Source organism: Pinus tabuliformis, chromosome 5_2 (assembly GCF_031772625.1).
Source record: "Pinus tabuliformis cultivar Carrire ecotype Pingquan chromosome 5_2, CPIR1, whole genome shotgun sequence".
NCBI classification, from domain to species: domain Eukaryota; kingdom Viridiplantae; phylum Streptophyta; class Pinopsida; order Pinales; family Pinaceae; genus Pinus; species Pinus tabuliformis.
This window is the reverse complement of record NC_142306.1, coordinates 391,645,674-391,659,697: the sequence shown is the minus strand read 5'-3', so window position 1 is coordinate 391,659,697 and position 14,024 is coordinate 391,645,674. Positions and strand designations below refer to the sequence as shown.

Here is a 14,024-nt window from a genome sequence, read left to right as displayed (position 1 = left end):
CAAAGTTTGTTAACAAAATGAGTAAGAGTAAGTGGATAATTTCCACTGTAATACACATAAACCAAACCCTGATAATGGATTAAATAACGGAATGGTGTTGATGTATATGTATGTTCTTAAATACCATAACAAACAAAAGAACAGTTGGTTTCCATGACCCTTGTAGGGTTTCCATTGTACTCGGAGCTTGAAAAAAATAATTTATTAAGAACCTAGATAAACCATTTACAAGCTAGACAATCTACAATCTGCCTAAGCCCTAGGGAATTCAAGTCAGTCGCAGATACAAATAATTGAGCCGCTTGAGATTAGACTCTGTGATAATACACATAATTTCATTGAGCAAGCTAAAGGAAAAGAACCTAGTGAAAATAGGAGGTTGGTGAGTAGTTGCGTGGCATGGCATTGAAATAAAATCCACTAAGACCAACACCGAACATACATGGTGAACAGATTACATAGGAAAGTTAAATCTCAAAAGATGGGCATCTATAAATTTGAGAAGAAACTTGCAAAATAATCTAATGAAACCAACTTACCTGAGAAATACACAGATGCACATGCTCTGGTGCTGCCAAAGAATGAAGAAGAAGTCATTACAAATTATCAAGACACCTGCAAGTGAAGAATGTTAAAGAGTAGAAGTGTAGGCAACAGACCCATAACTGGGACGTTCTGGTCACAAAACCTCACTGGTACTCCTAGTGAGGAACTCAAATCTGCAAGTCAAAACCCCCGAGAGTCAATTTTAGTGTTTTTGAGTTCTGAAAGAAATAAATTTCGGTGAAAAGGGATGGAATAGGTAGCATCTAGGTGAGGGGAGTAACAATTTATGGCTGCCATAAGGTCGTTGGGCCTAAGAATTATCCTTAAAATACATCCACTTTGACTCCATTCACATTTTCTCACCTCTATTCCACCACCATGTCACCACATCAGCTTCACTTTCATCATTAAATGGGTTACCATTGCGTTTTCCAAAACATTATTAATTCTTAGTATTTTTAAGTGAATTTGTGGTTAAAGTTTAGAAAATAATATCCATATACTTATACCTAACAAATAGAATGAGTTTGTTGACATGTGTAGGTACAAAGGAAGCTTCCAAGGCATGTGTATGTGGCACTCTATGTGCAAATTCGAATTTGAGGAGATCATGGACCTCAGGGAGAAGATCATGGACCTCATGGAGGAGATCATGGAGGATAGAGTTATGTGTCACCATTGGTTGAGAAATATATGAATCAAAGGAGGGAAGAGTAGGTCTACATTTATGAGTTTGTTATCATAGCTTTTGTATAAATAGGAGTGTTATCTCCTTCATTTGTTATCTTCATTTTTTGTAATATTAATTTGTAATCTTAATTTTTAGAATCGTAGAACCTAGTAGAATTTAGAATAGTTTTGTATGATCTTATAGCCATTACACTTTGAAAATTATGATGAATAAAATGGAGCTTCTTTGATCCTCTACATTTGACTTCTCTTTTGGTGTGCTCGTGAATCCTTGGAAGGATCCCCATTGCCTAGCAAGTACACTTTTGTTTTGGTAAGATTTTATTTTATGTTTGTGAATTTCATTAGATTAAATTATTAGGTTCATATGTTTGAAATATTAATGAATGACCTTTCGTAAGAAAGTATTAATGTTTCCTTCAATGAATTTGATTTGTTATTTAATGTTTGATTTCATTAGTTTAAGTTTCTGATTTATATGCTTGAGATATAAACGAATAGTCTCTTGGAAGATAGCTTTAATATTTCATGCAAACAATTAGAATTATGTTGAAGAGCTTTAATTTCATTAGTTTAAATAGTTGATTAGAAATATTAATGAACAGTCTCGTGTAAGGGAGCTTTAATATTTCTTCACCTAGCTTAGTTTAGTTTGTCTCTAAGTCCATATATATTGGATGATCCTCAAAGTTTACTTACCTGGATTGATAGTAAATGAAACTCTAATTTGCATCTACATTTTAGACCCAACATTTTGGCATCGTTGCTGGGGAGGACGATTTGGAGATAGACTTGGGAAGTTAATTTTATTGCAATTTCTTTTTATGGACTAACTTGTGAAACCTGGTGACAGCAAGATCTTCATAATGGAGTTCAAGTTTGAGCTTTTTTATTTTTTTCCGTACTTAGTTAGTTTCAAATTTAGTTTTTAAACCCCCCATTTCTTACTAATCCATCTACGGATGAGAAAATTGAAGATGTTGAACAGGTACTTCTTAGAGAGCAAGGACAATATTAAGGACTGGTTTCAAAAGAACCTTGCACCAACTCCAAGAATAAGACAGGTTACTCACATGTTTGCAAATCATAAGGTAAAAATTTTAAATCTTGATGTGAGCATTTTCGAATTTTTAGTCCGTAGATGGCTTCACTGGAAGCATTATTTTACCTAGGAAAAAAAAAATCTTTCAAATTAAAGGTAGAATAGATTAGACAAATAAAATGAGATCTCATAAAGTTTTCTTTTAGCCTTGCTTAAAGAAAAAAAAAAATCATAAACAAATCTCATGAATAAATTCACTTGAGGCACTTCATCCATGCTAACCTGCAAAAATAAAAAACAAATCAATATGCAAGTATGCTCTCTTCCTGTGCTTTGAGCGATCAGGTAGATCAAAAAATCTCTTGATTTATTTTCAAAATTATATAAGAGCTCTTGCTAGGAATTTGCACAAATCATTAAAACTACAAGCATTATAAGAAATTGAAATCATTTTTTTTTAATTATTTATTTTCGATTTCAAATTTAAAAATTAAATCTGTAGTTTCGTAATTTGATAATTGTGTTAAAACTCCCAATTAATCCAAGGATATTCTATAAAATTTCTCTGCTTGAGTATGAACTCAAAAAGTGTGATAAGTCTGAGATCTTCTTTGATGTTATAGAATCAAATTTGGAAGCCAACACAGGTCCAAGCTTTCTACTATACCCTAACCAAGTTTGCAAACTATTATATACCAATGTTCCACCCTCTGCAAGTAGGTATATATACCACTATTCTGCACTCAAAAAGGAGTCTGCAAGCTTCTTCTATAGGTTTGAAGTTATTGCTCTATCCATAGGCCACACGGGGACCAAAATCCTCTATAGAAGGGGCCATGCTGCAAACATGAACCAAGGAGCCAAGTTTCCACAAATAAGGGTCGAATACCAGATGTGTAATAGACCTTCCACAGGGCCGAGACTGAGGTTTTAAAGAACCAATTTCTGTCTTAATAATCCCGAGTTATTATCTTTAAAATAGGTTGAGATCCAAGTTATAAGTGAGGTTAAAGTATGCTCCAGAAGTAGACATATTTTTCTCAAAAACAAAAACAAAAAAATGCTTAAGAAACCAATCAGATTCGTTTCAATATGACTGCCTCGTAGAATGTCGCTTCGTATGAGAAGGTTCCCAAGAAAATCTATCCTGCAGGCAATCCAAACGCAACAACTTTCTCAGATATTGGCCTCAAAGTGTGTTCCGCAGCAAAATTTGTGCCTAATTGAGTGGATTTCGAATCCAAGAAGTCACATTTCACAATTCTCGAGTACATACACTCATTGATAAGAAAGTATTCAAGCTCACGAACATTTGAAACATCTAGTTCTTGCATTAAGAGATCATAAGGCGAAGAAGATCCAAAAATTTAGAAAACTCAGAGCTCCAAAATATTAGGTGCCAAGAGAATTTCAGAGGAAGCAAAGAATGGTGAATGCGTAGTTGCATTTTAGATTAATTTGATGACTGCATCCGCTTCTCTTGCATTCTCTGCTTCCTTTTTGCATGCCTCTGTTCAGTTTCCATCTTGGTGATCTACTCTGTGCGCTTATTAGCACTCAACCAAATCAAAACAATCGCATGACACACTCAACTATATCAAAAAAAAAAAATGATATGGTTGGGTGTCAGCGGAAAGTAGAAAAATGGAGAAACGAATTGCAGATGAAGAAAATAGGTCAATCAAGTGCGGGATTCAGAAGGGTTCTATTGTTAGTTTCTTTCGAGGGATTGAGCTGAAAGAGAGCAAGTTGTGCTCATTAAGCAATTGAAGCCCTTGGATAGTTGAAGGAGAATCGTAAAAGGATCATTATATATTCAACGGTTCTTTACTTTTTCTTGATTGCTATATGTAGTTTTATTTATCATATTGCCATCCGAACAGCCACAATTTGAGCGATTTAAGTGAGTTGAGTAGGCAAATTTTATAAAACTATTAATTAGTTTGTGATTGCATATAAATTTTCTACCATTTGACCAGAATAGAGATTCGATCTGCAAATATTTTTAGTCAACATCTTGATCTTAAGAAAAAGGAAGGGAGCCACCATTAATTGTTTCCTACATAATCAATCAATCTAATATTGAAAGGAGCATTTTATCAAATCAACGCTGCTTTAGTGTACATTTGCTGATGCATTTACTCTTGGGAGTCTCTTCTTTGACAAGTTTACTCAACAGAGATTTGTTGTTTCCCTTCCCACTTAGCCGACTTGTTATTTGTGCCACAAGCTCACTTGAAACACATAAAATTAATATCATACTAGAAATACAATGGAGTGTTTGCAAAATGGCGTTTCTGGAGAAAACTGAATGGCCGCAACTGTCTCTCTGCATTAACTAAAAACCGTTTTTTTCACACGTAGTTTACCAAATAAGACTCTAGAGAACTGCTCTTATCTCCCAATCGATTACGAATTGGAGAAAATCATTTTTGGGTTTTATAACTGCCCCTATTCTGAGAAAAACCCACATTTTATTTTTTAGAAATTCGTTTTTATTTGGCTATAAACCGAGTTTTAAAATGATGTTTCAAAATTGCTACGCACTTCTGGAAAACTGCTATGTTGAAAAAAAAAATCCATCTTGAACTAGCAGCCAAATAATCTTTTCCAATCACCTGAGGTTTCAGAAGTGGGCAATGCTGGTAGTGAAACTGTTGCAAGAATATTACAATAGGCAATTGTCAGCTAGATAATTTCTCTTTAAATCTTGCAATAATGAAATGCAACTCCATGAAGCGCAAGTAGACAAGGATGACAGAGAAGATGATGAAGGCCACGGAGCATCAATATTATCACTCAAGTCACAGGTAAAGCTAACACCAATATGATAATCAAATACAACTTCTGTTGGTAGACTTCGCAATAAAAAACCTGAATAAGTTAAAAAACAGTAAAGCCACATTGTCACAGAAAATTTAAGAGAAATTTAAACTATAGATAAACCAAGTCAAGCTAATTCCATAAGGTTATAACCAAACATCTTTCATAGCAAATTCATATCTTGTTACAAAAATCAAAAGATAGATCATGCATTTCATACCTTAAGAAAAGAGAGCCACAATGGAACAGGACGTTGATTTAATTTTCATGGTTATTTTTATTAAAAATAGATTGTTATTAACATCATGAACTGGACTAAAATTATGCTTTTGATATTCCTTAATCTGTTTAATTTTCGCATATAATTTTTGCATAAGAATCAGGAAGGGAATGGTCATCTCTTCTTGAACAAATTTATGTTCTTTATGCCAAGTTTTTTTAGTAGGTTTCAGATGATCAACTGATCATTAAGGAGATTAAATTGTGACGACAATTGGTCTTCAAAAGACTATTTTCATGAAAAATGTCAGGCCAGGCAGTAACTCTCCAAAGGTAGAAAAAAACTTATTCGTGTATATTCCATAGGTAACCCATTGTTATATACAATAGGGAGTGATTTTTCAGTTCATCTCCCGATGACTGTTCACCTTCCCAATTTATTTATTTACATAAAATTCCCAATCATGAAGATTAGGTGTCAACATTCCCCCCCTTAATCTGAAGGGATGTTGGTGAGTCCAAGCATCATTCTGAATCGTTCAAGCTTTTCCCTTCCAAGTGCTTTGGTGAAGGTGTCTGCAATTTGCTCATTTGTGGAACAATGACGGAGATAGATTGTTTTGGCCTCAACATGATGTCGAATCAGATGATATTTAGTATTGATATGCTTTGTTCGATCATGGAACTTTGGGTTCTTGGCCAAATCTATTGCAAAGGTGTTATCAATCATGAGTGGAGTTGATTGTACTTGTTTTACCTGCAAATCTTCAAGAATTTTCCTGAGCCACACAATTTCTTTCGTTGCTTCAGCTACTGCCACGTATTCTGCTTCTGTTGTGGAATCTGCTGGAACTGATTGTTTGCATGATCTCCAGGAGACAGCTCTTGATCCAAGACTCATAGCATATCCTGAAGTAGATACCCCAATTTCTTTGTCTCCATCAAAGTTTGAATCAGAGTATCCAATCAAGCTGAAGTCGTCCACCTGTGTATACTTGATTCCAAGGTCTTGAGTTCCCTTCAAGTACCTTAGAACTCCTTTTGCAATAGACCAATGTCCCTCACAAGGCTTTTGCATGAACCTGGAGAGGATTCCAACAGTAAATGAAATGTCTGGTCGGGTAGTAGTGAGGTAGATGAGACTTCCTACAAGCTGTCTATACTTTGTTGCATCCTCAAATTCCTTTCCTTCAATAGATGTGAGCTTTAAGTTTTGTTCCATTGGAGTAGAAAGAGGATTGCATTATGTCATGCCAAATCTGTTTAACAAATCTCCAATGTATTCCTTTTGAGAAAGAAATATGGCTTTTGGATGTTGGGTTACTTCAATGCCAAGATAGTAATGAACATAGCCCAAATCAGTCATTTCAAAACTTTTCCCCAATTCCTTCTTTATGGATGCAATGTAGCTTTCATTGTTCCCTGTCATTAAAAGATCATCTACATATACTACAAGATACACAACTGTTTTGCCAACTTTCTTGACAAACAAAGTTGCATCATCAAGATCAAAATGATTGAAGTTGAGTTTCAGAAGATGCTCAGTTAGTTTTTCATACCAGGCTTGCGGTGCTTGTTTGAGGCCATACAAGGACTTCACAAGTTTGCATACTTTATGTTCATATCCTTTCACAACAAATCCTTCAGGCTAGGACATAAAAACATTCTCTTTTAGATCTCCATTCAAGAATGCAGTTTTTACATCCATTTGATGGACTTTCCAACCGTTCTGAGCTGCTAGTGCAAAGAGTGTCCGGATGGTGGCCCATTTTGCTGTGGGGGCAAAAGTTTCCTCAAAATCGACCCCTTCGTTCTGTGCAAAACCTTTTTCCACAAGCCTAGCTTTGTGCTTGTCAAGTGAGCCATCAGCTTTGTACTTGTTCTTGTAGACCCACTTACAGCCAATTGGTTTGGTTCCAAATGGAGGATCAACCAGCTTCCAAGTGCCATTCTTTATGAGAGCATCATACTCCTTTTGCATCGCTTCTTTCCATTCATCATGAGAAGTAGCTTCTTTAAAGGAAGTTGGTTCAAAATCTGTAGACAAGTTCAATTCACAATCATAAGTAACATCCATATCAACAAGTGAATTAGAGTCATCTACATCATCTCCATTTTTTCGGTTTGAATTTCTGGTTCTTGTTTTTCCAATTTCATCAGGATGAACACTTTCAAGTGTCTTTGTCAGCCATTTTGGGGGACCTTTCTGAGATGGTCCAGGCTGCTCTATTGATTGAGTTGGGACTGAATCAAGATTGAGTCTCCCAATTCTATCAATTACATCACTTAAAGCATCATCCGTTGTTGGAGTTTCATGCAGGGGAGATTGTTCTTTAGAAGAAGATTCCACATGTTGATCTAGTATAGGAATCCCCCCTTCAAGATGTGGAATCTGATTATCAAATTCTTGAAATGATTTTGTTTTTGCGAATCTATCCAAGCGATCAAGTTGCCGCTCAACAACATTGTCAGATTTGGATGATTCAAGAAAAATAACATCTCTAGATACAAAAAACTTTTTATTTACTTCATCATAGAGGCGATATGCTTTAGAGGTGTTTGAATACCCCAGGAAGATACACTTACGACTTCTAGCACCAAGTTTGTTTCTATGTACCTTTGGTATCAAAGCATGACAGGTGGAACCAAAGATCCTAAGATGTTTTACCGAAGGAACATGTCCATACCACAATTCATAAGGAGTCTTGTTTCTTATAGCATTAGATGGACATCTATTCTTTATATATGCAGCACATAGAACAGCATCAGCCCAAAACATTATCTTTACATTTTCGAAGAAAAGCATGGATCGTACCATATTCAAGATTGTTCTATTCATTCTTTCAGCTACACCATTCTGTTGGGGATTATAAGGCACAGTTGTTTGATGTTTGATCCCATGTTGGCGAAGATAGTTTTCAAATTCATTTGATGTATATTCTTTTCCATTATCAATGCGAATAGACCCAATATGAGATTGTGCATCATTTTCAATCCATTTATGAAAATTCTTGAATGTTTGAAAAGCATCAGATTTGTTCTTCAATAAATAAACCCAACACATTATGGTGTAATCATCAATAAATGTCATGATATATTTATTTCCATTTGCAGAAGGAACAGGCATTGGACCACATAAATCTGAATGAATGAGTTCAAGCTTCCTATGTGCTCTTGAATGTGAATCATGAAAAGACTGTTTGCTATGCTTTCCTAGAATGCAAGCATCACATTGCTTATGTTTCCTAGGAATTGTAGGCAAACCAGCAACACCATTTTTCTTCAATAAGCGGAGACTGTCATAGTTTAAATGTCCAAATCTAGCATGCCATAATAAACTTGATGGAAGTGTACCTTCTTCATGATGAGAAATATATGAGAAAGCCTGGAGCTGTGGGAGATATAGAACATGATCCAGAAGAAAGTCTGGAAGACCAGGCAGTTTAAGCCTGATTGTGCCAAGCCCTGATGGCTTGATTTTTGACTGATCTGCAAAGTATACTGCTCCATCAACATTGTCAGTGAAATCTTCAAAAAAGTCTTTTCTATGAGTCATATGACAGGTTGCTCCTGAATCAAGCAACCAATCATTTTTCGAAGAAGCAAGTGAAGCATTAAACAAATCTTCATTTACTCCAATGTTACATTGTGCCTCAATATAGTGAGCAGATTCAGGTGCTTTACCTTTGTCTGTATCATCAGTTTTACCTTTCTGCTGGTTTCTTTTCTGCTCACTTTTGTCCCATGGTAGCTTGCATGTAGAAGCATCATGTGATCCATTTCGTTTGCAGCGAATGAAATGTAGATCTGCCTTTTCTCCTTGAGAATGTCTGCCCCCCCTGCCTCTGAAGTATCTTCCTCTTCCTCTTCATCCACCTCTTCCTCTTGTAGAATCTTGAGTAGGATGCTTTTCTTTATGAGCAAGGCACACAGTCTCTTCAGAAGATTCAGGAGCTGTCTTCTTTCCAAAGGCTTTCTCTCTTTCAGCAAACTTTTTCACAAGAGAGTCAAAGGTTATATCTTTAAGATTTCCATTTTCTTGTAAAGACTCAAGATAATTGGAGTAGGTAGGATAGAGTGCCTTGAGAAAAGCAATAAGAGGGATATCCAGCTCAACCTTAGTGGATTTAATATCATGCATTATAGACTTTACTTCAGATGCAAGAGCAAGAGGATCATTATTTTTCAGTTCAAGAGTGAAGAGTTTAATCATGAGCTGAACAACTTCAAGTGCAGAATGTGAGTCATAGAGTTCTTTCAGCTTTTGTAAAGCTTCAAAGGCAGTTGAATATGATGAAATATGGTGACTTACTTCTTCATTTACAGATGTTGCGATTAATGCATAGGCTTTGTTGTTCTTGTTTTCCCAAATGATGAGCTCTTTGTCTGATGTAGGCTGCACTGGGTCATTGTCTCCTTCTCTGACACACACTCCCTTCCACAACTCATTGAAGATGAGGGTGTGTTTTATCATCCGGGAGCATTCAGGATAGTTCTCCTTGCCAATGAGAACTATTCCTACCATAGAGATGATTGAATGCATTCTGTAAAAAATACTTCTGCTGATAAAAAAACTTCTTCTGATAAATAACTTCTTCTGATGATGATGATGTCGATGTGGAGGAGAAAGCAATGCAATATGAGCTTTCTTGATCTTTGTTTTTGCAGTGTGGCTCAGCGGCGGGGTAGGGCAGGCAGGGGACCGTGCCTCTCCCGATCTCTCTGCAGGTGCTCCGATACCTTAGCGAGGGAGACTCAAAGAAGTCTAGGACATTTCTTATGTATTATAAACATGTGCAGGTACGTTACCAGCATAAATGACGATCAGCTACTTTATGCCAGTAGTGGGAATACCACAACAGATTGTGACCCTGAAGCAACAACGAGAAATAATCTTGCAATTATTCCATGTGGTCTCATAGCTTGGAGTTTGTTCAATGATACTTACAACTTCTCCAGAGGGGACACATCGCTGACAGTGAACAGGAAAGGTATTGCGTGGAAAAGTGATCGTCAAGATAAATATGGAAAGGACGTTTTTCCCACGAATTTTCAGAATGAAACTCCGATTGGCAGTGCTACTCTCAATTCATCAATCCCTTTAAGTGGGGACGAGGATCTTATGGTGCGGATGCGACTAGCCGCACTTCCAACCTTCAGGAAGCTGTATGGACGGATTGAGGAGGACCTCAAAGAAGTCTCTACGCATTCAAAATTCAAAACATAATACCACGATAATATCAGCTAATTCAAAGAAGTCTCTGATAATACCACTTTTCCATTGCGCATGGAATCCCTGAGAACGACGATGAGCTCAAGATCAGTTACCAATACTATTAACGGGTCACACAATTTCGTAATACAGGGTTATTCCTTGGCCAAGGGCATGGGCGTTGGGTGAGAGCGAAATGATGCTTGGACAGTCCTGCGTGGAGGCACCAACGCATCTCTGGGCATGTCAGTCCGTTAACAGAGGCAGAGCAGCGCTCAGCACTGAGGCAGTGGCAGACTATTTCAGGACAGAGGCAGTGGCAGAGATGAAGGGAGTTACGACTATTTTTAGAACTAGCTCTAATACCATGTCAAGCCAGGTAGTAACTCTCCAAGGGCAGAAAAAATTGATTCGTGTATATTCCATAGGTAACCCATTGTTATATACAATAGGGAGTGATTGTTCAGTTCATCTCCCGATGACTGTTCACCTTCCCAATTTATTTATTTACATAAAATTCCCAATCATGAAGATTAGGTGTCAACATTCTAAAGAACAAGACCATGATCATAAGAACGACATTTCTAGAAAATTACAAGTTCTTGTAACTTCCTGTAAGGGTTTAATGGTTTGATGTGTTGAATGACAGATTAGAAAATTCAAATACTTGGGGGTTGTTCCTAAATGTACAAGGATGGTGAAATACCTATCCACACTTCAAATCGACGTCTACAAGTTGTTGGTCAACGCTGGTCAAACATAGCTATTATAGCAGAAAGTCCAGAATTAAGAGGCAGATTTGCTATTTTTGAGATGTTACATCACTTTTTTTCCAGCAAGAGTCATTATCCATTTCTCATTATACACATACACTTCATTACATTTTCTTCAATCCTAACCCACCAATAAAAGCAATGAAGGTCATTTACAAGCTTTTTATTCCACTTTAAATATTCATTGTCAGTTTCCTTTTTCCTACCCTTGCAAATAAAACCTTGCTTCCATACACCATTGAGTCCATAGTCCTTGAGTCTAAATATTTTTCTAAAAACAACTTGAATCTTGCATGCCTTAAGGGAAAGCTATGATGCCGATAAAAAAAGGGAATACATCAATGTCCCTTGTTCATCAGATCTTCCAAGTATTCGACAACAACAAATTCATTCATGCTTAGAAAGATGTGTTAGGGGCATCTTGATTCTCATCCACACCAATTATGGGAGCTCTCGTGTTGAACAGTAGCATCCATTAATGGCCACTAAGTTAACAAATTCTTGTTATGTTCGACACCAAAACATTTATTCACGTGACAAGAATTTTGCCAATGAGGATTGAAGACTTGAAGATCCATCATTTTGTAGCAGAGGAAGCAGAGTTACTTTCATAACTTTTCAGTTTTTGAGGTAAATGACTTGAGGACAAGTCAATAAATAAGGCTAAGGGGAAAATGTAAATTCTAAATTTTGTATACCTTCCAAGCCTTATACATTTTCAGCCGCATTCAACAGCAGATATCGAACATTCAACAGAAGATCCAACAACAGATTTAGCAGCAAATGTAGCAACAATAAAATATTCACTTTTTCGACTTCATCCACCATTTTCACAGCCAAGTGAAGAAGACTATGATCAAAATTTTGCAGCCACACATGCACAACTCTCATCCATTTTTGAAAGGGTAAGTTGAGGTATGATATTTTCTATCTTTTAACCATTTAATTCCTTGAAATCTAGAATGATAATTTTTGGAAAAACTTCCTTTCCTCATTTCATAAATTTCCAAAACCATCAGTTTGGGGGGGATACATTTACATTCATACTTTGTCAAATTCATATTTTTCCATATTCATATATCACATTCTAAAACCCACATACCCTTCAAAATATATTCACTGTTACATGAGCATATAAATGGTTTTGTAAAAAGTATTTAAAAGCTAATTGGATGCAACACAATCATGTTTGCTACACAAGAACAAACCATGATGCATTCCAACAAAAATACTTTGCAATAAAAATCAAATTATCATTATGCGAAGTTCATACATTAAAACTGAAGGAAACAAACAAAATATGGTTGAAACACAAGAACCAACCAAGTTGCAATTCATCAAAAACACTTTGTAAAAGTTAAGTAAATGATATCATGAAAAGTTTAAGCCAAAGCTCAAGTATCAAAAAGTAATATAATAGATTGCATGAGGACATGCAATACCTTCAGTTTGGGGGTATGTTGGGCCTAAGAATTATCCTTAAAATACATCCACTTTCACTCCATTCACACATTTTCTCACCTCTATTCCACCACTATGTCACCACGTCAGCGTCACTTTCATCATTAAATGGGTTACCATTGTGTTTTCTAAAAATTTATTAATTCTTAGTATTTTTAATTGAATTTGTGGTTAAACTTTAGAAAATAATATCCATATACTTATACCTAACAATTAGAATGAGTGTGTTGACATGTGTAGGTACAAAGGAAGCTTCCAAGACATCTGTATGTGGCACTCAATGTTCAAATTCGAATTTGAGGAGATCATGGACCTCAGGGAGAAGATCATGGACCTCATGGAGGAGATCATGGAGTATAGGGTTATGTGTCACCATTGGTTGAGAAATATGTGGATGAGAGGGAATAGTGGGTCTACATTTATAAGTTTGTTATCATAGCTTTTTTTATAAATAGGAGTGTTATCTCCTTCATTTGTAATCTTCATTTTTTGTAATCTTAATTTTTAGAATCTTAGAACCTAGTAGAATTTAAAATAGTTTTGGTTTGGATCATATGAGCTTATAGCCATTGTACTTTGAAAATTATGATGAATAAAATGGGGCTTCTTTGATCCTCTACATTTGACTTCTCTTTTGGTGTGCTTGTGAATCCTTCGAAGGATCCCCATTGCCTAGCAAGTACACTTTTGTTTTGGTAATATTTTATTTTATGTTTGTGAATTTCATTAGATTATATTATTAGGTTCATATGTTTGAAATATTAATGAATGACCTTTCGTAAGAAAGTATTAATGTTTCCTTCAATGAATCTGATTTGTTATATAATGTTTGATTTCATTAGTTTAAGTTTCTGATTTATATGCTTGAGATATAAATGAATAGTAACCTGTAAGAGAGCTTTAATATTTCATGCAATCAATCATAATTATGTTTAAGAGCTTTAATTTCATTAGTTTAAATAGTTGATTAGAAATATTAATGAACAGTCTCCTGTAAGGGAGCTTTAATACTTCTTCACCTAGCTTAGTTTAGTTTGTCTCTAAGTCCATATATATTGGATGATCCTCGATGTTTACTTGCCCAGATTGATAGTAAATGAAACTCTAATTTGCATCTGCATTTTAGACCCAACAAAGGTTGTCCAAGAAAATTTGTGCCCTTGTCGACTAACCCGGACGTCCGATGAAGGAATGAGAGGAAGCCTCGAGAACCTAGGAAATGATGATTACCTCATCGGTTTTTGCTTCCATCCTAGCC

The 14,024-nt window shown here is 35.9% G+C and overlaps 1 pseudogene; it reads left to right on the top strand.

Moving 5' to 3' along the window:
* Positions 1 to 10,112: 10,112 nt before the first annotated feature.
* Positions 10,113 to 10,547, top strand: LOC149159155 (putative ALA-interacting subunit 2 pseudogene; annotated as a pseudogene).
* The last annotated feature ends 3,477 nt before the right edge of the window (positions 10,548 to 14,024 follow it).